At 41.6% G+C, this 24,984-nt stretch overlaps 1 long non-coding RNA gene and 1 pseudogene across 1 annotated transcript; one reads left to right on the plus strand and one right to left on the minus strand.

Annotated features, from left to right (window-relative positions):
- Positions 1 to 6,765: 6,765 nt before the first annotated feature.
- On the minus strand, positions 6,766 to 12,170 carry LOC140003396 (uncharacterized). Its single transcript, XR_011811924.1, has 4 exons — positions 11,310 to 12,170; positions 7,912 to 7,974; positions 7,252 to 7,369; positions 6,766 to 7,070 (listed from the first exon to the last, which is right to left on the minus strand). It is a non-coding gene; the product is annotated as an uncharacterized lncRNA (long non-coding RNA).
- Positions 12,171 to 12,279: 109 nt separating this feature from the next.
- Positions 12,280 to 24,926, plus strand: LOC140003395 (serine/threonine-protein kinase RIO2-like; annotated as a pseudogene).
- Positions 24,927 to 24,984: the final 58 nt, after the last annotated feature.

The raw sequence follows: 24,984 nt of genomic DNA on the forward strand, positions 1-24,984 counted from the left end.
ACTAAATTTTACTGCATTAAGAGAACTGCTTAGTCTATCGCTTCACAGTTCAGAGAAAACATAGAAGACCCAGAACAGAATCTTGATGCACTTCTGTTTTAAAATGCAAGTCCTGACAACCTGACAATGTTTCATGTAGCCCCTTTATCTCAAAAAATATATAATAATAATAAAAATTAAAATTAAAAATCTCTCTCTCATATGAAACTTGAGCTATCCCAGAATGTATTGTTTCATTTCCAGCACACATGAAATGTAACAAGATATTGCACTTTGGTTGCCTTTTAAAAACAGAAGCACAGCAGAACTCAACATTATCCATAATCCTTTCATTCACATATTTCCTCTCACCTCTTTCATTTTTTAATCAGAGAATTGAATTATTATTGGCCTTAAAAGGCTGATACTTTACCACATCTTGCAAAGTACAAAAGCAACTTTACCTTTTCCCTGCTGCAGCCTGCCTTTTGTTCTTCTTAGATTAGTCATTTTTAAAATCTTCTCCACTGTGAAATCAAACAGGTCGCGCAGGCAGGGCGAGCAGGAAGGGAGGAGAGCAACCCCCGCCCACACGAACGCCTCTTAACGACGGTCTTTAGCTAGGCGATAATGGTCTCCACAAGGCACGGAGCGCTCTGCAGGAGGTCGGTACACACCCAGACCGACTGCCCGTTAAAGAATGCAGCGGTTCAGGTCACCGGATGCAGGGAGTGTCAGAGCCTGCTGCTGCCGTCGGCGGGAGGCAGAGACACTGCGTGCGTGAGATGTGAGCAAGTGGATGACCTGATCCGCATGGTGGCGGAGCTCAAGGAGGAGGTGGAGAGGCTGAGGGCCATCAGGGAATGTGAGCGGGAGATAGACTTCTGGAGCAACTCCCTGCAGGGCCTCAAGGAGAGGTACCGGGGTGAGACACCCCAAATGGGGGTGGACCCCCTGCCCTGTCGCCGTCGGGCAGAGGGAGGGGATCTGGGAGTTGAGGAGGAGTGGAGACAGGTCCCTGCGCGACATGGCAGGCGATGCCCTCCCCTTCCGGCCCCACCTTCCCAGGTGCCCTTACAAAACAGGTTTGAGGCCCTGGAGATTGAGAGACCAGCAACTGAGGAAGAGATAGAAAGTGTTCCCAGGAGGATGCCTAGGGTGAGGAGGTCGACTCCACGCATCAGGACTGCCTCCACCAAGAAAGAAAGAAGGGTGATTGTCGTGGGAGACTCTATCCTTAGGGGGACAGAGGGCCCTATTTGTCGGCCTGACCCTACCCGTAGGGAAGTCTGCTGCCTCCCTGGGGCCAGGGTCAGGGATGTTGCCAGGAAGCTCCCCAACCTGGTACGCCCCTCTGATTATTATCCTCTCCTGATAGTCCAGGCGGGCAGTGATGACATTGATGACAGAAGCCTGAAGGCTATCAAAAGAGACTTTAGGGGGCTGGGACGGTTAGTGGACGGAGCAGGAGTGCAGGTAGTATTTTCGTCCATCCCTACGTTGACAGGGAGGGGTACGGAGAGGACAAGGAAAGCCCACCTGTTAAACACGTGGCTCCGGGGCTGGTGCCTACGCAGAAATCTTGGGTTTTTCGACCATGGGGCAGTTTACTCAGCACCTGGTCTGATGGCCGTAGACGGGTCCCTATCCTTTAGGGGAAAAAGGATCCTGGGCCAGGAGCTGGCGGGGCTCATTGATAGGGCTTTAAACTAGGTAAGAAGGGGGATGGGGCTGAAGCAAGGACTGTTGGGGCTGTGCCAGGGGGAGCAATGGCAAGGCCGGAGGATAAGGTAAAGGCCCAGCTGAAGTGCATCTACACCAATGCACGCAGCATGGGTAACAAACAGGAGGAGCTGGAAGCCATCGTGCAGCGGGCAGGCTACGACTTGGTTGCCATCACGGAAACGTGGTGGGACCAGTCTCATGACTGGAGTGCTGCGATGCCTGGCTATAGGCTCTTCAGAAGGGACAGGCAGCACAGAAGGGGTGGCGGTGTGGTTCTCTATATCAGAGAGTCTTTCGATGTTGTAGAACTCGAGGCTAGGAATGACAAGATCGAGTCCCTTTGGGTTAGGATCGGCAGGGACAACAAGGCTAGTGTCCTGGTCGGGGTCTGCTATAGACCGCCGAACCAGGATGAGGAGACGGATGAGGAGTTCTACAGGCAGCTGACAGAAGTTGCGAAATCGTCGGCGCTTGTACTCGTGGGGGACTTCAACTTCCCTGACATATCCTGGAAGCACAACACAGCCCAGACGAAGCAGTCTAGGAGGTTTCTGGAGAAAGTGGAAGATAGCTTCCTGACGCAGCTGATTAGTGAACCTACCAGGGGTGGTGCCCTGCTAGACCTTCTCTTCACAAACAGAGAAGGACTGGTGGAGGATGTGATTGTCGGGAACAGTCTTGGGCACAGTGACCACGAAATGGTGGAGTTCACTATTCTTGGCGGGGCCAGGAAGGGAACCAGTAAAACCACTGTATTGGACTTTCGGAGGGCTGACTTTGGGCTGCTCAGGACACTAGTTGGTGGAGTCCCATGGGAGGCGGTTCTGAAGGGCAGAGGGGTCCAGAAAGGCTGGGCGCTCTTTAAGAGGCAAATCCTAATGGCGCAGGAGCGGTCTATTCCCATGCGCCCAAAGATGAGCCAGCGGGGAAGAAGACCAGCCTGGCTCAACAGATAATTGTGGCTTGAGCTTAGGAAAAAAAAGAGGGTTTATAATCTTTGGAAAATTGGGCAGGCCACTAAGGAGGACTATAAGGATGTAGCGAGGCTGTGCAGGGACAAGATTAGGAAGGCCAAAGCTCATCTGGAGCTCAATCTGGCTGCTGCTGTTAAAGATAACAAAAAACACTTTTATAAATACATCAACACCAAAAGGAGGACTAGGGAGAATCTCCATCCTTTACTGGATGCAGGGGGAAACTTAGTTACAAGAGATGAGGAAAAGGCGGAGGTGCTCAATGCCTTCTTTGCCTCAGTCTTTAGCGGCAAAACCGGTTGCTCTCTGGATACCCAGTACCCAGAACTGGTGGAAGGGGACGGGGAGCAGGATGTGGCCCTCACCATCCACGAAGAACTGGTTGGTGACCTGCTACGGCACTTGGATGTCCACAAATCGATGGGGCCGGATGGGATCCACCCAAGGGTACTGAGAGAACTGGCAGAGGAGCTGGCCAAGCCCCTATCCATCATTTATCAGCAGTCCTGGCTATCGGGGGAGGTCCCAGCTGACTGGCGACTAGCAAATGTGACGCCCATCTACAAGAAGGGCCGGAGGGCAGACCCGGGGAACTACAGGCCGGTCAGTTTGACCTCAGTACCAGGGAAGCTCATGGAGCAGATCCTCTTGGGAGTCATCATGCGGCACTTGAAGGGCAAGCAGGCGATCAGGCCCAGCCAGCATGGGTTTATGGAAGGCAGGTCCTGCTTGACGAACCTGATCTCCTTCTACGACAAAGTGACGCGCTGGGTGGATGAGGGAAAGGCTGTGGATGTGGTCTACCTTGACTTCAGCAAGGCTTTTGACACCGTCTCCCACAGCATTCTCCTCAAGAAACTGGCTGCTCTTGGCTTGGACTGGCGCACGCTTCGTTGGGTTAGAAACTGGCTGGATAGCCGGGCCCAAAGAGTTGTGGTAAATGGAGCCAAGTCCAGTTGGAGGCCAGTCACTAGTGGCGTCCCCCAGGGCTCGGTGCTGGGGCCGGTCCTCTTTAACATCTTCATCAATGATCTGGATGACGGCACTGAGTGCACCCTCAGTAAGTTTGCAGATGACACCAAGCTAGGTGCGTGTGTCGATCTGCTCGAGGGTAGGAAGGCTCTGCAGGAGGATCTGGATAGGCTGCACCGATGGGCTGAGGTCAACTGTATGAAGTTCAACAAGGCCAAGTGCCGGGTCCTGCACCTGGGGCGCAATAACCCCAAGCAGAACTACAGGCTGGGAGAGGAATGGTTGGAGAGCTGCCAGGCAGAGAAGGACCTGGGAGTGATGGTGGACAGTCGGCTGAATATGAGCCAGCAGTGTGCTCAGGTGGCCAAGAAGGCCAACGGCATCCTGGCTTGTATCAGAAACACTGTGACCAGCAGGGCTAGGGAGGTGATCGTCCCCCTGTACTCGGCTCTGGTGAGGCCGCACCTCGAGTACTGTGTTCAGTTTTGGGCCCCTCGCTACAAGAAGGAAATCGAGGTGCTTGAGCGGGTCCAAAGAAGGGCGACGAAGCTGGTGAGGGGCCTGGAGAGCAAGTCCTATGAGGAGCGGCTGAAGGAGCTGGGCTTGTTCAGCCTAGAGAAGAGGAGGCTCAGGGGTGACCTTATTGCTCTGTATAAGTACATTAAAGGAGGCTGTAGCGAGGTGGGGGTTGGCCTGTTCTCCCATGTGCCTGGTGACAGGACGAGGGGGAATGGGCTAAAGTTACGCCAGGGGAGTTTTAGGTTAGATGTTAGGAAGAATTTCTTTACTGAAAGGGTTGTTAGGCACTGGAATGGGCTGCCCAGGGAGGTGGTGGAGTCACCATCCCTGGAAGTCTTCAAAAGACGTTTAGATGTAGAGCTTAGGGATATGGTGTAGTGGGGACTGTTAGTGTTAGGTTAGAGGTTGGACTCGATGATCTTGAGGTCTCTTCCAACCTAGAAATTCTGTGATTCTGTGAAATACAATTAGATAACATTTCATTTACTGGGGCTAGCATCCTTTATTATACTAACATCATGCTCAAATTTTTATTCTAAAGTTTATTTTAAAAAATCCGTTATTTCTAATGATAAAAGAACATAAAGTGAAGGCATCCAGTATCTACCACACTGTGTTGGGTTTATGAGGCAAGGTTTTGGCAGAGATTGCCCTCCAGACTGTGGAGAAGACCACAGTGAAGCAGTCCTCCTGCAGACCACGGAGGCCCCTGCAGCAGTTGGTTGTGCTCTGAAAAATGCTGCTGCCCATGGAGAGCCCACACAGGTGTTTTTTTGGCAGAACTGTGGCCCAAGTTGGGCCCATGCCTGAGCAGTCTGCTGCTGGAGGACTGCACCCCACTGGAGCGTTCTTGAAGAATGGCAGCCAGGGAGAAAGGGGAACTTGTTAGGAGGAAGGAGTGACAGAGGCTACCTGTTACGAAGAGACCACAACCTCCACTGCCAGCCTCTCACACCATTCAGGGCTCAGGGTGCTGAGGTGGAAGAGTTGGGAGTGAAGTTGAGCCTGGGAAGAAGGAGCAGGTGAGGGGCAGCTGTTTTTGTTTTGTTTCTCACCACGCTTCTCTATTTTTACTTGACAATAAACTATAATAAATTTCCCCTAGTCAAGGGTTTTTTGGCCATGATGGTAATTGGTGATTTCCATGTTCTTATCACAGGTTAGGAGCTTTTCCACCCTGCCCTGTCAAGGACAGGGTGTGGGAGGCTGGAGGAGGCTAGGTGGGCACCTGGCAGTTGCCACGGTCAAGCTGTTTTACTGATAAATAATATTCATGGTGTATTTGGGTGACCCCTGAAGAGACACTCCAGAATACAGACCCAGGTCTGTATTTCCATGAAAAATACATGCCAAAACAAGCTCATTTTAAAAATCTTACCCCCTTTGCAGAAACATACCTGTCTCTAAAGGGAAAGAGGAAAAAAAGAAAGAATTAAATGAAGCATTTGCCCTGCCAATAACCATTATTTATTAATGGCAACACCTCACACATAGTCTGAATTAATCATATTGCTTACAGAGTTTGCATTTACTGCAAGGTAAGTTTTAAATTTTTATAGATGGTTAAAATATAAATGTATCCTAAATTCTCAGAAAGTTGCAAGCATAGAGGAGTAATGACTCTAAATTTCTTTATGAGCATTATGTGGGCAAAAATATATGCTGGGTTTTGACTGCGGATTGGATTCTCGTTAGAGAGAATACTTTTCTTCTTTTTTTTTTTTTTTTTTTTTGAGCAGAATAATAAGGGTGTATTCTTATAGCTCCCTTTCTACCTCTACAATTACTTTAAAATGTTGTGAAGACTCAGCTTCTCAGCACAAGCTGAATAGGCAGTTCTTTGCCAAGATCCCTGTCCATTGTGCATTCATGAAAGCAAACATGAATGCCATTGATCCCAGCAGGAAGGCTTGCAGGCTTGACACACTCTGTGCCAAAGCAAGGGCTCTAATTAGTGATCCTTCCAGCTGGACAGTAAAGGCCTTACCCTTCCTTAGGGAATAATAAGACAGGCAATGTCTGAAGTCCCCAAGTAAGCTTTATAGAATAGGGAGCATGCAGAGAACTGCATTAAAGGCACTAAACCAGCCGACACAGGTGACCGAACAGTGAACTGTGCACTTGGCAATGAACAGAAAAATGCCTGCTACACAAGCATCATCTGGTCTTTGGTTCCTCCTGTTTGCCTGAATTACTGTCAGAATTCAAAGGACTGTAATGGATGGCGCAACTATTTAAAAGAAAGCAATAGATTTGTTGCAACAGTGATAGTTTTGAATATCTTCAAACCTTTTCTTCAAAAACAATGCTTGTTGACAATATAACATACCAATTCATAACATCACCATTCTTTGCAGAATAATAATAAAAAACTCATTAGCAGTAACAGGCTTTGAAAAATAGGCAGCATGTGTAATTTCAGCACTTCAAAACTGTTCGCAATAAAGTCACTTTTAATTATATTTCTTTATAAAGAAAAATTATCTAAAGGATTAAAAATAGAAAGTCCTTTCATAGTAAAGATTACTAGCACTAGACTGCAAACACTGTAACCAGAGAAAAGCACTTGTACATATATGCAAAGTGTACATCTAGGTTTCTGTATATAAAAGATCTTATACAACTTCTTTTATTGCATTGCTGCTTCAGAATTCTGACAACCACAATATTCAAAACGCGAGTTTCACTGAAAAAGCAGGATCTACTGAAAACAGTGGCTTATTTAAACATACTTTACATATAAGCGCATGAAATGTATAAAGAAGCATTGACATCTTGAAAGATTACAATGCCAAAAATTGCGTGAAGCTACAGTAGAAAAAAAATCCAAATGGTATATGCATATCCATTGTATACATCAATTATCTATTAACAAATTCCCAACGTAGATAAATTCCTCCTCTGTTAAAAAATAAAAATAAAAAAATCATAAGTTAACACTTTTAAAAATAAACTAGAACGTACAAGTTTACACCCTTCTAATCCAACCACATTTGCTTTTTGAAAGCAAATGCAAATTCTAAAAGTGAAATATTAAAAGTATTTAAAAACGAAAATTTTTCACTTAGAATTATTATCCTACCTTGAGAACTGCAGTTTCTTTAGCCAAGCAAAATGCTTGGTTCTTCTGATGTTTGTTCCATTTTCACATCAAGTGGATATTAATTTTAACTACTAGCTTTCACTGAGAATCTTTCATTCTTGAAGAGAAATAAGAAAATTACTTATTGAAAACAAACAAGTCTCATTTCAAGATAGCAGCTTTTAGCCAATAGTTTTCTGATTTTCTACCTTTTGTTTAATACTGGTTATTCTTACTTGCCTGAAAGACTGCTACATTTCTCTTATCAGCAACATTATTATATTTTTTCTAAAAATAAGATTGAAAAAAGAGAGGAAGAAATGCTGTAAACAAAAAGCTGTAGAATACAAAGGCAGTTAAAAGTTGGCTTCACAGCTCCTCAAAATAAATACTGAAGGATTATGATTCTGTAACCACAATCAGGATCTTTTTTACATCAAAGCTAGAGAAAAAGTAATGATATTAGTGCTTTGGACTCTAAATGGAACATACTGTTATTGCTGGGCAATAACTGTCCTTGTGCTGAGTGACAAAAAAAAAGGGGAAAAGGCGCACTTCCCCTCCCACATTCCCTGTATATCTCTAAAAATAAAGGACAGGTGAATATTCAAGGTGAAAATCAATATAATTTTTAAGATAGCCAGGAAGCCTTTAAATTACCTGAAGCACATTCTGTGCTCATTTAAAGAACATTCTGTATGCAGGCTGTAGTAAGAAAAGTATCTGTAGAATTAAGCAAAAGATCAATGAACAAATTTTCAGTGTACCACAAAGAATTCATAATGTAATAGTTATAAAACAATTGACTTATGATTGTTTAATATTATCACAGGCTCATAGAGATGTATATTCAAGGTATTATAAGGTTGCATTAAAGAAGGTCACATTAAAGTGAGGACAATAGCTCTGAATCTCAAAGGATTTGGTCTAAGAATGTATTGGAAAACGAGAGATTCATAATAGTTTTTTCAGCCTGTTTTAGCATGTTTTCTAATACCATGAAGTCTTATGACATATTTAAAGTCAGTTTAAAGCTTATTTTTCTTCATTAAGACAATAAAGTGTGTTTTTCCTACATTCATGCTATCTATAGCACTTTGGTTTGCACTTCCGGATGCAGCCCAGCTAGTATGCATTTTCTTCTACATTCACTAATGAGGTGGTACAAAAATAAAAATAAAAACCAGGGAATAAATTAGGAGACTAAAATGCAACCTACAGTGAGATGCAATCTACAGGTGGAAAAACATAAAGATTGAGAAGTATGTCAGCATAAATTCATAGAATCATAGAATCATAGAATATCCTGAGTTGGAAGGGACCCTTAAGGATCATCAAGTCCAACTCTTGACACCGCACAGGTCTACCCAAAAGTTCAGACCATGTGACTAAGTGCACAGTCCAATCTCTTCTTAAATTCAGACAGGCTCGGTGCAGTGACCACTTCCCTGGGGAGCCTGTTCCAGTGTGCAACCACCCTCTCTGTGAAGAACCCCCTCCTGATGTCAAGCCTAAACTTCCCCTGCCTCAGCTTAACCCCGTTCCCGCGGGTCCTGTCGCTGGTGTTAATGGAGAAAAGGTCTCCTGCCTCTTGACACCCCCTTACTAGGAAGTTGTAGACTGCGATGAGGTCGATTGTTAATTGATTGTTAATTGATTGTTATGCTCTGGTAAAAGACGTATTCAAGTGGAGAGAATATCTGTCCAGGCTTGGAGTCAATCATATGCAGTCAGTAGAACCTGGCTCAAATAACAAAACCAGTTTCTGACACTAGGTCCTTACTGCTTCAAAAATGAGCAGCTAGGTTCATTTGATGCTAGACACTGCCCCTCTGGTAGTCTAGCCAGGGCCTAGAAGGGACATACCTCCAATCTCTAATGACCTAATAGGTGGGCTGGCAGGAAACTGGCCATCCAGAAAATGACAGGTCCAAGTTTGAGGTTTGATAGGAAGGTTTTGAGAGCTCTCGCTTTGTCACAGCCTGCCAGTTTTCTATGCCCAGGAGAGAGCTCTACTCTTTTTCTTCTCATGGTTTTATTCTCCATCTGAACACATAGAAACTGGCTTCAAAGTCTCAATTCTCCCCACACTGTGATCAAATAAATGAAGTAGTATCGAGGCTCATTCTGATCTCTCCACTCTAATTTATGTACCAGAGCTCTCTAAATGGCATCTGACAGACAAACTCCCTCTGCACCCATGTCTCTGGCTGGACAGCAATTCAAATTCAAATAATAATAATAATAATAATAATAATAATAATAATAATAATAATAATAATAATAAAGCTCTCTGTCTTTCCTTCCTTTTTTGAAAACTAAGCAGTTATCACAATGACAAAGAAAAATGACTGCCCTCCTTAAGACATATGCAAACAACAGATGATTGATGATTATAGAATTTGGCTTACAGAACCTTAGTAACCAGTCAGAAGAACTGCCAATGGCATATACATGTATACAATTTTACCACATGGCATCAACTTGTACCCACCTCTGACTGCCACACACCTTAAGTTAGCACCACTCAGTCTGCAGGAAGGGGCTGTTACCTGCCTTTAATGTTAAATGTTTAATGTCTAAAAAACACACTACTGTCTATAGAACTTGTTGGAAGTCTCTCACCAAACATAAGAAACTTAACTAGCTTAGCAAACGAGCCAACCTTTCAGACTTTATGTTTATCCCTACTACTGAGAGCAGTACCACCACGATGAGGCAGAGCTGAGAAGCCTGCATGTGTGGAAAGAAACCTCACTAATGTACTGCACGAGCACTAAGCTTTACATACTGCTCAACATGAGCATTAAAATAATGGTGTGCTTTGCAAGCCCTATAGTTTTTAACAAATAAAAGAATCTGAAAAGCTGAATTAGTAAGTATTTTAGGAAAGACTTAAGTGTTAAATATTCTGTATCACTGAATTAAAGCTGAAAGGTTCCCATGTTATCCACTCTAAAAATATCCACTACCCTGCTTTACAGCCTTTTGGAGGCTGTTTTCAGCTACGATGGGGGAATAGACCCCAGCTAGACCTCACACGTATCAGACAAGCCTCAACTCCAATGCAAACGGAGCTGTCTGACCACCAACTAAGGCTCATGAAGTGACTAAACACTTCCTTGACAAGTGCCAAATGCTGATCTAAAATTCCAGATATAAACATGTAGGTAACATAGAGCCACCACTGTGGGCTCTTTATACATACAGCAATTACTTTTTTTTTTTTTTTTTTTTTTTACTAATTCAGACACCTTAGCAATTACCTAAACTATAAACTTTAACGCTCCCACAATCTATTCCCTTTAGGTTTATTACTAATTTTCATTTGAAACGGAACACCTGAAGCAATAAAACTGCTAAGCATTCATATCTATCTTGAGAACAGTAGTTTCCTAAAACTACTATGAAAGAGCCCACTATATGAACTGCACTGTTCAAACCTTACACTAACCTACAGCTTTTGGGGATTTATAAAACTCCTTGCAGAAGAGAATGTGCAGCATTTGTACACTTGGCATGGATTCTGCTATTCATTAGAAAAACTTTATAAACACTGAGTTTTTTCTGACACCACAATGATCATTCATGTACATACACATATACATGCATGCATATAAAATGGGTGAAACCTATAATGCTTAAAAATACAAAAAATTGAATGTACTTATGTGTATTCTTCATGATGTCAGCCAGGTCCTTAGAAGTATACTGACCAGTCAAAAATAACAGTATTTTTTACAGTGCTTATTAACAGTTACATCAGTACAGACTTCTAGAGAAGTTTCATGGTTAAACTTCTGACTTTAAGATCACATTTTGTTTTTTGCTTTTTTGTTTGTTTGTTTGAACTGTTCGTCTGTTCATGCTGAAATTTAAGATCTGATTTCACAAATTCAACTTTCCAGATGCCTTAAGAGCCAAGAATTAAATTCTGGATAGCCTTACTGTCCACTATATTATGCATATATTGAAACAGCCAGCCTCTTAATTAGCTGATTATACAGGGAGTTAACATCCCCTTTTTTTGCATGGAGTTACCTCATTTGGATACTCACGTTGCAGTCACATATTCCTCATGTTTCTAGCAGAAATACTTTATAGACTAGTCCATATAGGCAGCTTGTAAGAAGGACTACACGAGGACCTACATGAGAAACCAGAAAATAATTTCTCTGCCATGCCATCTTGCAGGACGGAGGGGGAAGGAACCACCACCAAAAAACACTTCAGTTTCATCTCTAAAACACTGCCGCCCCCCAGAGGCAGCGTTTCGCGAGCTGCAGCTCTGTCAGCTAAAATTTGCAAAATTCGAGCAAAATTTGAGCGCCTGAGAAACACTGCTGGGCGTTTTCGCGTTAACCGGTGCAGACAGAGGTAACCGTGATAACATATAATGGAAAACCAGCCTCCGTGAGCAACATCACACCGCAGGTTAGACATGATTTGTTCCCAGGTATTGCTACCTAACCACACACGGATGGGATGGCTGCAGCTGTATTTCTGCCTCTTTGGGCCCCGGTATTAGTTATGGCAATAACGGGGTGTCACGGCGAAGAAACGTGTCCGCCCCGGGACTCGAACCCGCAACCCCCGGGTCTGGAACCGCCCCGCCCCGCCCCACTGCCCTCTGCGTGCGCACCGAGCGGGGCTGCCAGGCGCATGCGCACTGGGAGCCTCCACCCCCCCCCCCCCCCACACCCCCTCATGGCCGTGGGCGGTGGCCGCGCATGCACAGTTGAAGCCGGGGGCAGCGCTCTGGGTGTCTGGTGCCGTGGGTGGTGTTCCCACTGGATCGGTCTGGGCAGATACACATGCAACCCCATTAACTCTTTTAGAGTAGAGCGAGGGGTTAAGCCATCACCTTAAGGCTTATTCTGTCTCGATTCGTAGAGGCTTGTTTTGTCTCTATTTTGAGTTGTAAGTGACTTTGCTACCGGCTCGGTATGCGAAGATACATCGGAGGACACGCGTCTCTATGTAGCTGCCAGGACCCAAAACAAGCTCCGCCGGTAGGGCGAGGTAGGGGAGAGGGGGGCGTGCGCATGCGCGGTGCGTCCGCGTGAGGCCGGCCAGCCCTGTGAGGGGGGTGCGGGCGCGGCCGCCATGGGGAAGCTGAACGTGGCCGTGCTGCGGTACCTCAGCGGGCAGCACTTCAGGGTGCTCACCGCGGTGAGACGGGACGGGACGGGGACAGGGGAAGGGAAGGGAAGGGAAGGGAAGGGAAGGGAAGGGAAGGGAAGGGAAGGGAAGGGAAGGGAAGGGAAGGGAAGGCGCAGCTCCCCCCCCTCCCCTCCCGTCCCCTCCCCGCTGATGCCGCCGACCGTTCCCTCTCGCCCCCCGGCAGGTGGAGATGGGCATGAAGAACCACGAGATCGTGCCTGGCAGCCTGGTGGCGCCCATCGCCAGCCTGAAGCACGGCGGCTGCAACAAGGTGCTGCGGGAGCTGGCCAAGCACAAGCTCCTGGCCTACGAGCGGACCAAAAGTGAGTGTGGGGCCTGCGCTGGGAGCCTCCTCCCGGCCCTCCCGGTTCTTCAGCGCCACAGAAGTGCGGTAGCTTGGTCATTCGGGTGTCCGGGGCGTTTGTGAGCCCCGTCTCGCCTTGGGGCTAGCTGGGGAATGTGAACTCCTTCAGCAACAAATGGTGTTGGTGATTTCTGAAATTCATGGATTCGTTCGTCCAAATTCGTGGATAAAATAAATAATTGTTAGCTAAGGTAGTATTTAAGTTCACATAGGGATCAGCCCAAATGTGTTACAGTCTTACAGCAGACAAACTGGAGCGGACTGCAAAAACCTTATACCTTCAGCCAGTCAGGAACGATCACTAAAGTAGTATTTATTCTGTCCCATTCTGTTAGTAGCGTTGGATTTCCTTTAGTCTTGCACTTGCATCTGGCTTTGCAAGCACAATGTGGGAGTCTTCATGAAATTCATCTCCTTTTTGTCTCCGTTTTTCAGACCATTAAGGTTTGGTTTAGGTCTTTGAAACAATCCTGAATCCTTGCCGTGTCTCCTAAGTAATCATCTTTCAAAGTAATCCTATGCAATTTGAACCATTGTCACTGCCTGCGTTACCAAGGGGCTAACAAAATGTCTACTTTTTATCCAGTTAGTTTTCAAAAGGCTTGCACGAATTTAAACTTACTGTCAAGTTGGGTTGATACTAGCCAACAGTGAAAATACTATTTGAGTGTTGTGTACCATAAGCAGGAAAAAAATAAAAGAGAGACCAAAATGAAACTTCTTTTAAAAGAAATACATGCATAATATGGAATGAAATGTTGTGTAATTTATTTTTTCCTAGCTGTCCAGGGCTATCGGTTAACTAATGCAGGATATGATTACCTTGCCTTGAGAACTCTGTCTTCCCGGCAAGTCATCAGTTCTGTTGGAAACCAGATGGGTGTTGGCAAAGAATCAGGTAATTTAAAAAAGTGTTTTCAGTATATAATTTTTTTTTTTTAGAAGAAATGGGTCTGTATTTTTGTTAATTTGTTGGAAACTTGGTGAATTTACCTTTGGATAGTCATATCAGTTAATCTGTCAAACACCAAAATTTATGGTCACTTCAAGTTCTGTGTGAGTCTTGACTACATCTGATTTTTTTCACAAGTGTTGTTCCACTTTGACCATTTTGTACAATTCTTGGATGGTTCCTTAAAAGGTATTTTGCAAACAGGTGACAGTTGTCTTGTGACTTGCAAAGAATTTTGAAGCCTTCTGTCAAAAAGATTAACATCAAATGTTTCATCCCACCTAAAAAAAAAAAAAAAAGTAATATACAGTCCAAACTATTGGAGTGCTATCTTGGTTTCTCATGCTCATATGTTGATTGTAATTTGGCACAGCATGTCTTTTGTCATTAAAAAAGGACGAAAAAAAAAAAGAGGATTATTGGGGACAAATGGTAAAAATGAAACATAGCCAATTGCTAACACTGTTTTAAAGTAAGAGGTACCTTGAGTTTTCTGTCCAGTCAAGAGAAGTCTTTTCTAGTGTGCCATTAAGTTACTTCTTATCCCCTAGTCTGAAATATGTTTCAGATCAGATGGATGGTTCAACCAGATGATCTTGGAGGTCTTTTCCAACCGTAATGATTCTATGATATTCTACTAGTGGAGCAGCATAATCTCTTCACCAATGACTTCTTCTTGTTCAGATTTGTAATACATAATATACAAATTTGGTTGTCTTTTCTGTTAAAAGAAGTGTAGTAGACTTTGCTATTCCAGAAATAGCAGTTACAAGAAGTCAAGCAACCGATTTCTCACTGCACTGTTGCATTATATACCTGTCAGATACCATTTATTTCTCAGATCTGTGCTGCTGTTTTTTCTCCTAGATATTTATATTGTTGCAAATGAAGACGAGCAGCAGTTTGCAATGAAATTGCACAGGCTTGGAAGAACTTCCTTTCGCAGCCTGAAAAATAAGCGTGACTACCATAAGCACAGGCACAAAATGTCATGGCTGTATTTATCCCGGCTAGCAGCAATGAAAGAGTTTGCCTACATGAAGGTAGGTGGTTGTTTGCACCATATTAACAACGATGTAATAGTCTGGAATGTACTTCTCAGATTATCTTCTCATCACTTCATATTTGCAGTATATGTTAGGATGTATGCTTTTTATTTGTTTTTTTTAGTGGACTTAAAGTATACATTTCAGAGAATGACAGTGCTGATGCATTTTGTATACTTTCAAGTGACAAAATCAAACTTTGCCATGGAGTCGTATGGAACTGAAGCAATTTCCATAAAATTTCAGGTGAAGCTGTCCAGTCATCTGAGTCTTAATAAAGGCAGTGAATAAACTATCGCCATTTCACTTAACCTTGTCTTAGGAAAGACTATATGCTAGGGAAAATTCGTGAAGTATCTACTAGTATTTTAGTCTTGTCAATTTGGATCACTTCCACAAACATAATTACAGAGTATTTGTTAGGTCTGTAAGCGATGAGTTTCAAACTGGGAGGAGAGCACACTGAGAGCAGCCCTGCAGAGAAGGACTTGGATGTTCTGGTGGATGAAAAGCTTGACATAAGCCAGAAGTATTTGTTTGCATCCCTGAAGGCCAGCAGCCTCCTGAGCTGCATCAACAGAGGAGTGGCCAGCAGGTGGAGAGAGGTGAATGTCTCCCTCTGCTCTGCCCTTGTGAGGCCCCACTTGGAGTGCTGCATCCAGGTTTGGGGCCCCCAGCACAAGAAGTATGTGGAGCTGTTAGAGTGGGCCCAGAGGAGGACCACAAAGGTGATCAGAGGGGTGAAGCACCTCTCCTGTGAAGAAAAGCTGAGAGTCAGGGTTATTTAGCTTGGAGAAGAGAAGGCTTAAGGGAATGCTAATAGCAGCCTGCAGTACTTAAGGGGGCCTACTGGTAAGCTGGGGAGGGACTCTTTCAGGGAGTGTTGTGATAGGACAAGGAGTAACAGTTTTAAATTAAAATAATGGTAGATTGAGATTAGATACTAGGAGGAAATTCTGTGCTCAAGATGGTGAGGCACTGGCATAGGCTGCCTAGAGAAGCTGTGGATGCCCCATCCCTGGAGGTGTTCAAGGCCAGGATGGATGGGGCTTTCAGCAGCCTGGTCTAGTGGAGGTGTCCCTGCCCATGGCAGAAGGGGTGGAACCAGGTGGTCTTTAAGGTTCCTTCCAACCTGAGCCATTCTGTGAATCAAGTGAATGATTTGGTAAATATGGTTAGAGCAAGCTAACAGAGCTACAAAATACTATGGCCTACCTTTAGTTAATCTTTAATGTAGTGTAATACTGGATATTAATATTTAAGAAGAAACTTTTGCCTTACTGAGACTGAGTGTGGATTACCTGACCAGGCCAAACTGTATTTACAAGAACTGTTGAACCTTTTTCTAACACCCTATTCCCAATTATCTGCTGGTGGTTTCTTAAGCTAACAGACCAGATACGATTCTGCTGTTTTTCTATCCCGTTGTGTTTTCCTGCCACCTGCAGGATAACTAAACTCTGGAAAATACAGAAGCATAGTTAGTAGTGAAAGTTCAGATTGCTCTTCCTCCTTAAGCACATGATTTGACTTTTACAGTTAGCAGTTGAATAATGTGTAGGATGCTGCTTCCGCAATGGTGCTTAACTGCTTATCTTATATTTGTAGTTTGTCAGGTATGTAATGTTTTCTTAATGGTTATCTTTTATTTTTTCAATATGTTGTCTCTTTCCAGGCTTTGTATGACGGAGGATTTCCTGTTCCAAAACCTGTAGACTACAACAGGCATGCAGTTATTATGGAACTCCTTGATGGCTACCCTTTGTAAGTTTGGAAGCTTGAAGTCTGTTTTACAGAAACCCTAACAACGATAGGTTCAGTAAGACAGCAGGGATGACGTTTTTCCTTATCGTGTGAGTCAGTTCTGATCATGCTGAATAAAGCATGAATAAAGTCAGGCCCAGAACAGCTAGGGTTCTGCTTCATTATATTTGGAGAAATTGGTGAGAGAAGGAAAACTAAAAACATACTCTCTTTGTCCAAAAAGACTGGTGGAAATAGACTTTTTTTTTTTTTTAAGTACGGAATACATCAGAGGAGCAATGTGATACAGAGGTTAGTGCTACAACCATTTTCTACACAGAAATTTTATGTTCTATATGTTATCTATTCAATGATATTCAATATTGATATATTCAGTATATCAAATATTCAGTATTGAGTTGTGTATCCTCCACGTTCTGAGCTCCAGTTCATGATCCATGTTGTGGTAAAGATTCAGGTAGGATTACAACTTGTACAGTTGCCATTGTAGAACTTCTGTGTTGATTTTTTTGGGGGGTGTTTGTTTTTTGTTTGTTTTATTTTTTATTTTATGTATTTGTGTGCATTGAACGCTGTTTTTTGCTCAAGGAAGATTACTTTTCTTCAGTTTTTCAACATCCAGAAACATGAAAAAATGTTGAATTTTGTATGTGAATGAATGGCTTGTTTTGTTTCCATAGCAGAATGCAAAATAGCTATTTGATAACTCTATATAATGTACAGTAACAAAGGTTCAGTGTAATTAATCCCAAAGTATACAGTTGAAGAGTTACATTGAAGAAGTGCCTTTTAAGACTTTATTCTATCCCGTTTCCCCGCCTTTGTTAAATAGTTCCACATCTGTCCTGTAGACAGAAAGCTTTAAAGTTACATGTGGGCATTGCAGGTGAGGCTTACCATGCTATCCCAGTTCTGCAATTTTAACTAAGCATTTCCTGAAGGAGATGCTGTACTAGATGAGAAATTATTTCAGGTGATCAGCATCTCAGAAGATACCAGTTTAGATGACTTCCAAATTCAAAGAACAAATGATATATTTTATGATACAGACCTCTGGCTATAAGAAATGTCACCAATTAATTTTGCTGTTAATATGAAAATATTCAACAGCAGCCTATTACAGAGCTGCTTGAATTCCATTGTGTTTTGTTTGTATGTGCAACTGATATGTTCTCATAACACTACAGTGTTGCATTCAGGCCAAAATATATCACAAATTAGCTGTAAATGACGGCTTCTTGACAGCTCCTGGTATAATAAGACAGCTGCCTATTTATTCTGCTTGTAAAAATAAGGTGATGTCTATTCTGCGCACTTTTGGGGCAAAACATATACTTTGCTTTTATTCTGGAGTTTATGCTGGAGTATATTCTGGAGTGCTTTAAGCTTTTTTTTTTTTTTTTTTTTTTGGCTTTGCCTTATCCCCAGCTTAGTCTTGAAAACACTTTTTTGTGAGACATTTGAATGGCATTTGAATACAAGAAGACCTAAGTTACCTAAAACAATCCAGACATAAAAATTCGCTGATCCATTGTTTAAATTAGGCAGCATAACCATCGTGTTTGATAGGAGTACAAGAGACAAAGGGCTTTAGTTAAAACGAGGGATTTAACCTGGAGATAGGAGAAGCTTTCTCCCCATGAGGGCAGTGTGGTGGAGATTGCACAGTATGTTTCCATCCCTGGAAACTTTCAAGCCCGCATTGGTAGAGCTCTGATTAGTCTCATCTAATCTCAGAATTGACATAGCTATGAGCAGAGTATTGGACTAGTAACCTCTGGAGATCCCTTACGACTCAAATTGTGACCCTGTCATTCTCTCAGATGTAACTCATATGTCTTGTCTATATTTTTAAATTAATTCCTTCAGGGTTCAGGATATTTTCTTTTTTATTTAACTTTCCAGATGCCAAGTACACCACATCGAAGACCCTGCTGCTGTCTACAGTGAATTAATGGATCTAATTGTAAAACTTGGCAATCATGGTTTGATTCATGGGGATTTCAATGAATTTAATCTCATACTGGATAATGATGATCATGTCACTATGATTGATTTCCCTCAGATGATATCAACATCACATCCAAATGCTGAATGGTACGTACAAATGATGTATGCAAAATAAACCAGTTAAGTGCTGATAACAACAAACAGTCAACCATGATTTGTTTTCATAAGCCTGCTTCAAATTCTTTTTCTACTGTTTTCACCATACATTACAAATGCAATTTGTTTCATGAATGAGTAGAAATCTCCTTAGGATAAATGTGTAATTAATTGCTTCTCAGTTAATATTATTTCTTTCAATTAAGAAATGAATAGAAATAATCTGCATTTATGTATGTATACCTACACGAGTACTTTCTCACTTCGAGTCACTGATGGTTATTAATATTCAAATAAAAGGCAAGAAAGTAGAGTAAAAGTTTGTCATACCAGTAGACTTAATTTCCTTGATTATTGCATTTTTACAATTCTGTATTTTTTAAACAGGTATTTTGACAGGGATGTTAACTGCATTAAGGAGTTTTTTAAGAAACGCTTCAACTATGAGAGTGAGCTCTTCCCATCATTCCAAGATATCAGGTAAAAAATGCCAGCTGACTCGTAATTCCCCCATGTTATGGTAGTTACGTTGGTTTTCTGAGAAAAATGGATGCCTCTGAGAGATGATTTTAGAAGTGAACAGGGGGAAAAAGAGCCAATTTGAAATATTTTTGTCATTCTTACAGTAAAAAGGATCCATACTGTCTTCACTGGCAGTTACTAAAAGTGGTTTCCAAAAACTGAAGCACGTCTTAAAATCTGCTGTCTCCTTTGTCTTACCTCTTGCAGCTAGGGGAAAGAGATACATCCAAATGCCGTAAATGTTACGGTGACGCAGAATTAGTTTCTCTGACTCTTAAAACCATATTTAACAGTCCTGGGGGATCAAGTATTAACTTAGTTTTTAATTTTAAATTTAATTTTCAAAATGCTAGTACATGTGGTGACCGCCTCTTCAAATATTATCTTCAAAATTTTCCTACTGTAGTTTGTCCCTTTTGAAAAGCAAACAATTTTCTCACATATTTTAAGAGCAAAGCTGATTCAGTTAAAAGGGTTTTATATCACTCTGAGCCCTTTCTCAAAGGGGAATTGTCTGTGTGTGTGTCAACATGTCCTTCATCGTTCTGTTTGCACAAGCATAATTTAAGTATTATATTTGTTAAAATCAAATTGTTTGCTTTCAGTAAGTGCTGATTATGAAGATGGAATCATCTTGTATGAAAGTCTGGTTCTGTCAGGCTACATTCTGCTAACTACCCAAAGCCCTGCACTGTAATATGTTACCTATGTTCCAATGGAGTATACTCTTTTTGTTAATAGCATGGTAATTATAGTCTAACTTGATAGTATTTTTAATCCAAAATACAGCATAATGATTTGATATATTAAAAGAAAGCTCACTTCTATTTCTTTCAGGAGAGAGAGTTCTCTTGACATAGAGATTGCTGCCAGTGGTTATACAAAGGAAATGCAGGAAGATGATGAGCTGCTTTTCCCGGAGTGCTCTGATGAGGATGATCATACAACAGAGGAGAGGGAATTTGTAGAAGATGCTGAAAGTAACGCCAACTTCCTCAGCCAAGATAAAGAAAACAATGCAGACTTCATATATGAAGTGGTTTCTGAAAGCAGAACCTCTGAAGACTTGTTATCACAGTGAAGATGCTGAAGCCACAGAAAGTAGTGAAAATTCACAAGGACTGAGTATGTCAGAGTTGAGTTCAGCCTTAGAAAAGGTTGAAGGGCAGCCTGTGCTTTCGAAGTCCAGTGAAGATGCAGAGAGTTGTGCACTTGGTTTTTCTGAGCACAAAAGAATACCTGACGATGCTGCTGAAAATCAGACAGAGGGCAGCAGTGATAAGGACAACGATGAATGCCCTGATCTGGTTGACTTGTCAACTTTAAATAAGGAATTGAGACCTTACAGGTAAATACTTATATTTACTGTCTAGTGGTGTGGTGAAATTTTCTTCTTTTTTCTTTATTTCTAGTAATAATGTGAGTAAAAGTTTTTTTTTATATTAAAACGCTGCTGCTGCTAAGTAGCTTTGACAAGCGAGTTTATAATTAGAGTGCTCTTTCTCAGCCTCTGCCCCTCATTCGGCTGAAATTAGCAAGAACAAGCTATTTGGAATATATTATTCAAATATATTTTACTGAACGTCATACCATGTGGCTTTTAATGCCTTTACTGACACACTTGGAAATTCCTTCTTACCTTTAAGCTAACCCCTTCTTATATAAAATTCAAACTATTAGTTTGCAAGCTCCCCATGTACCTGAATGCATATATAAAGTTCATATACCCTGTTTTCTTTTTGAATTTTTCCTTTTTCATGGAATTCTACGCCTAGGCAATGTACAGAATCTGAATTAATCTTTTTAGTGTTCTGAAGCTTCTTTTTCTTACACTACTTTGTGTAGTATGTATGTGGCTATTGCACTATAATCCTTCCTGTCATAAAACGTGTTTTTTGAACTAGTGTTAATATTTCAAATGTAAATGTTCTTTCTGTAGTGCTCAAATGTTCTGCTAGCACTTTTGATTGTATATCAAAAAAATGACTGAAACATGATGCTCACTGAATGGAATAAAACATTAATTTACATATTTTAGAAATGAAGACAGTATGGTTCATATTGCGGAGCACAGAACAAGAACTAAAAGTACGTCAGCCAGCAGTGTTGGGAGCTGTTCAACCATTCCACCGGTAATTATTACTGCTACTGTCTAGTTTACTCTGATACCATCTTAGGACTTAACTGTTGAAGATATTTTTACAAATACCTAGTTAGCAGTAACTGTCTTTAATTGATTACTACTATGTACATCTTTGGTTTGTAGTTCCATGTTCACAGAAAATAGGTCTGATGCTTTCTACATGTTTACAAGTGAATTATATCCAGTGCTGTACTTCATGTGTTGTTCTTTGCTCTTTCACAAAAGCTCTACTCCGGCATTAGCAACTTTAATTTCATTTCTGTTGCTAGAAATCAATTCTGTTGCCCATAATTAATGTTTTTGTATTTTAAATTTGCATGTGTGAGTAAAGATTTAACTTGGCCTTTTTTCATCTGTCTTTTTAACACATCTCTTACCACATCTCTGAAACATAGATATGAATTCATTGTAGTCATGGTGTCTTTGGCAATATGAATTTGACTTTCAGCATTACATAAATCAATACTTTGTGGCAGAATTTTACATCTTTCTTCATCCCTACTCAGTATACTATCCAGTATGGCTACCTCTATCACATTTTAAAGAGTGTGTCTAAATTTTAAATGGAAGAAAGGCCAGTTTTATGCATAAATAAATGTGTTAGGGAACAGCATGTTTGCAAGTTGTGTAAGACTTTTACAGGACTTCGTGTGAAGGAAAGAGAGACTTTTGTTAGTCATCCCTGTTCTTACTGTAGGACATGGCCTTGTGCCTTATTGAGGAGAAAAAGAATTAGCCTTGAATTATGAAATGAAGTAAAGAAGAGCTAGGATAAATGCTAGGATAAATGCTAGGAATCGCCTGGCTTCTGATCCATGCGATACATATTTTTTCCCTTTCAGTTTGCTAACCTAAATGTGTAGGATTTCTTTTGGAATCGCCTATAGATCCCTATTTGAAATTATATTTCTGTACACCAGTAGGTGGTAGCAGTGGTCACTCACTGTAGAAACCTTCCTGATTGTTTAGCGAACACGTTTTTTCTGTAGGCAGACACATCAAACTTGTTAAAATATTCAAATGGCATTTAAGTACCTAATATTCTGTTCTAAAAGAAAGATAAAAGCAGAAGCAGCTTTCAAGAGATTCAGCCACATAAACATCCTGTGTCAATTTACTTTGTGTAATCTTTCCATTTATATGCTCTTACGCTAAGTAAAATGTTTCTGCCCATTGTTAAATCTTATTTGAACTTTTGAATACTAGAACTAAAGAAAGGATATGCATGATGAGCTATTTGTAACATCAGAACGTGATTGCAAAACGAAAAACACAAAAGGCACTGCAGTAAGACCCACTGAGCTGCTTAGAGCCAATGCCTGTTACTGCTTCTAGCACTTCTCTGTTGTTTATATAGCTTTCTCAATGAAGAAACACATTAAAACATAAGCAGGTTTCCAGATTAAACACACAGAAGGAATTCATATGGGCATGTATAAACAATAGCAGTAATAGCAGTAGGTGCAGTCATAGCTGGGTGACTGTGCCAAAAAGAAAGCCTTATGAGTTACAGACAATAAGCTATTCCAGACAAAATAAAATGTCTTGTTGTGCTTGTACAAATCTTTGTAGGGACTGCTGCAATTTAATTATAGGAAATAATGCAAACTATGCAAAAGTTTAAATAATAAATGATAGATTTGTTTATTCATTTTGCTTACAGTCAGGCTTAGGATGATGGAGAGACTAGTGAGACTTGCATGCTGTGGTTGAGCAGTAGTATTTTGTGAATTTACATTTTTGCATAGTGAAAATATCTGGTATTTGTATTGCAAAGTTTCTTCTAGTGAGCCTTGTATGAACTGTGAAGGAAGTCATCTGTCCACTGAAGTGGGAGAAGTAGAGAAGCCTTCCTTCAGAGCTCTGCCTATAAAAAGCAGAGGATGACAATTGTCTTACTGACAGAAGAAAAACATCAGTGGCCCAATTTAAACTAGTTCTTACCAGCTTTCCTCAGGAATTTCTTCTGGAATATTTTTAAAGAGCATTCACAGATTTAATTTCCAAAATGCTCTTGTTTAAATACTGAGTTCTGCTAAGCTTCCGAGGAAAGAAAGACAGATCTTATACTACTCTTTTTATTCACATTTTTGATAGTCAACCTGCATGTGGTAAAGCTTAGGAAACTACTATTCAGGTGAATACTATGTAATTACTACAGCATTCTTACTGAAATCAGGATTGGGTACCTGGATTTATTTACTACCTTGTATTTGCATAATTTAGTTGTATTAGTCACAGCAGTTTTTAAACAGTGCCAAAAGAATTCTTTCTGGTTCCTGACTTAACTACCAACTTACTACTTAATGTGCTGACAGTATCATAAACAAAAAACAAGGCAAGAGAAATTGGGGTAAATGCAAAAGAAATGTTACTAGATTGTGGGGTAATTTTGCACCAGCAGGTACCTCAGCTCCTCCATGCTTCTCTTAGCCCTGTCCTCAGGTGGAAAAAGGGGGAGAAAACATGATGACGTAAAAAATATTCATGGGTTGTGATAAGGACAAGGAGATCTCTCCTTGTGCTGGAGCAAACTCTCTTGGTCCTTTTTCTACTTACAAGATGTTTGTCAAATCTCCAAGCACAGGACATTATCATTTTTGCTGAAGGCATATGTTTTGCACTGAAAAGTACTGGTTCATTATGATTCCTGAATGAAAGGCACCTAAACTCTGCAAGATATCACCTAAGATGCTTTTTATTAGAGCTAACGCTAAAAGAAAAAAAAAATAGCACAGGTGATCGTACACCCCTTCAAATGCTAGAGCCCTGACCCTGACTCCAAACCACATAGCTATACTGTAGACCTTGTCTGTAGCAGAGGTTCTCCCCTTTCACTCAGTTGAGATAATTACATGATTTTCTTACAAAGAAACAACTCTGCTTGCTCAATTTCTGCTGTTGAGAAGAGGTGAAGTTCTTATTATAACTTCTTTCTGCTCTGTTAGATAAAGGCAAGACCACAGAGCAGTGGTAATCACTGGAACCAGGCGGAAGCTGCCTGCAGGCTCCTCTGTCCCAAGAAGCTGGCTGAGTTTGCCCCAGGCCAAGGGATTTGTGCAGCCCCACAGGGGGTTCTGGGGCCACACAGTATGGGCAGCACAGCACAGGGCAGGCCTGGGCAAACTCGAGTTAACCCTGGTGTGGATCACCAGCTGCTCAGCGCATGGTGGTCTTCTCGACAGGTTCACTACCACATGTTCATGTTAGTACTGAGAATACAGTATCATTATGGTAATGTTAGTACTAAATGATGTTCAAAAACTTGTGATACTGAATTGTTTATTTATTTGTAGGAACTGGTGAAAAGGAAGATAAAACGTCAGCTGACAAAACAGCAGAAGTCTGCTCTGAGGCGACGACTACAGAAAGGAGAGGCAAACGTTTATACCAAACAAAGTCGAGAAAATATGCACAACATTAAGTCAAGCTTGGATGCAGCTAGTTTCTGGGGATAATTTATCATAGCTGCCACTGAACATGAGAACACTCACAGTACATACAGCTAAAACAGTTACCTAATAACCAAGCATCCTTTTATACAGTGGAGGAAAAAGTTCTTAACAATACCGTGTATTTTTGGAAACTAATAAACATCACGCTGGTTCCTCTGGTTTTGTTTGCATGATTTTATTTTGTGTTCCTAGTTAAAAATATCGACTGTGATTTAAAA

The sequence above is a fragment of the Anas platyrhynchos genome, chromosome 11 (assembly GCF_047663525.1).
Source record: "Anas platyrhynchos isolate ZD024472 breed Pekin duck chromosome 11, IASCAAS_PekinDuck_T2T, whole genome shotgun sequence".
In the NCBI taxonomy this organism is placed as follows: domain Eukaryota; kingdom Metazoa; phylum Chordata; class Aves; order Anseriformes; family Anatidae; genus Anas; species Anas platyrhynchos.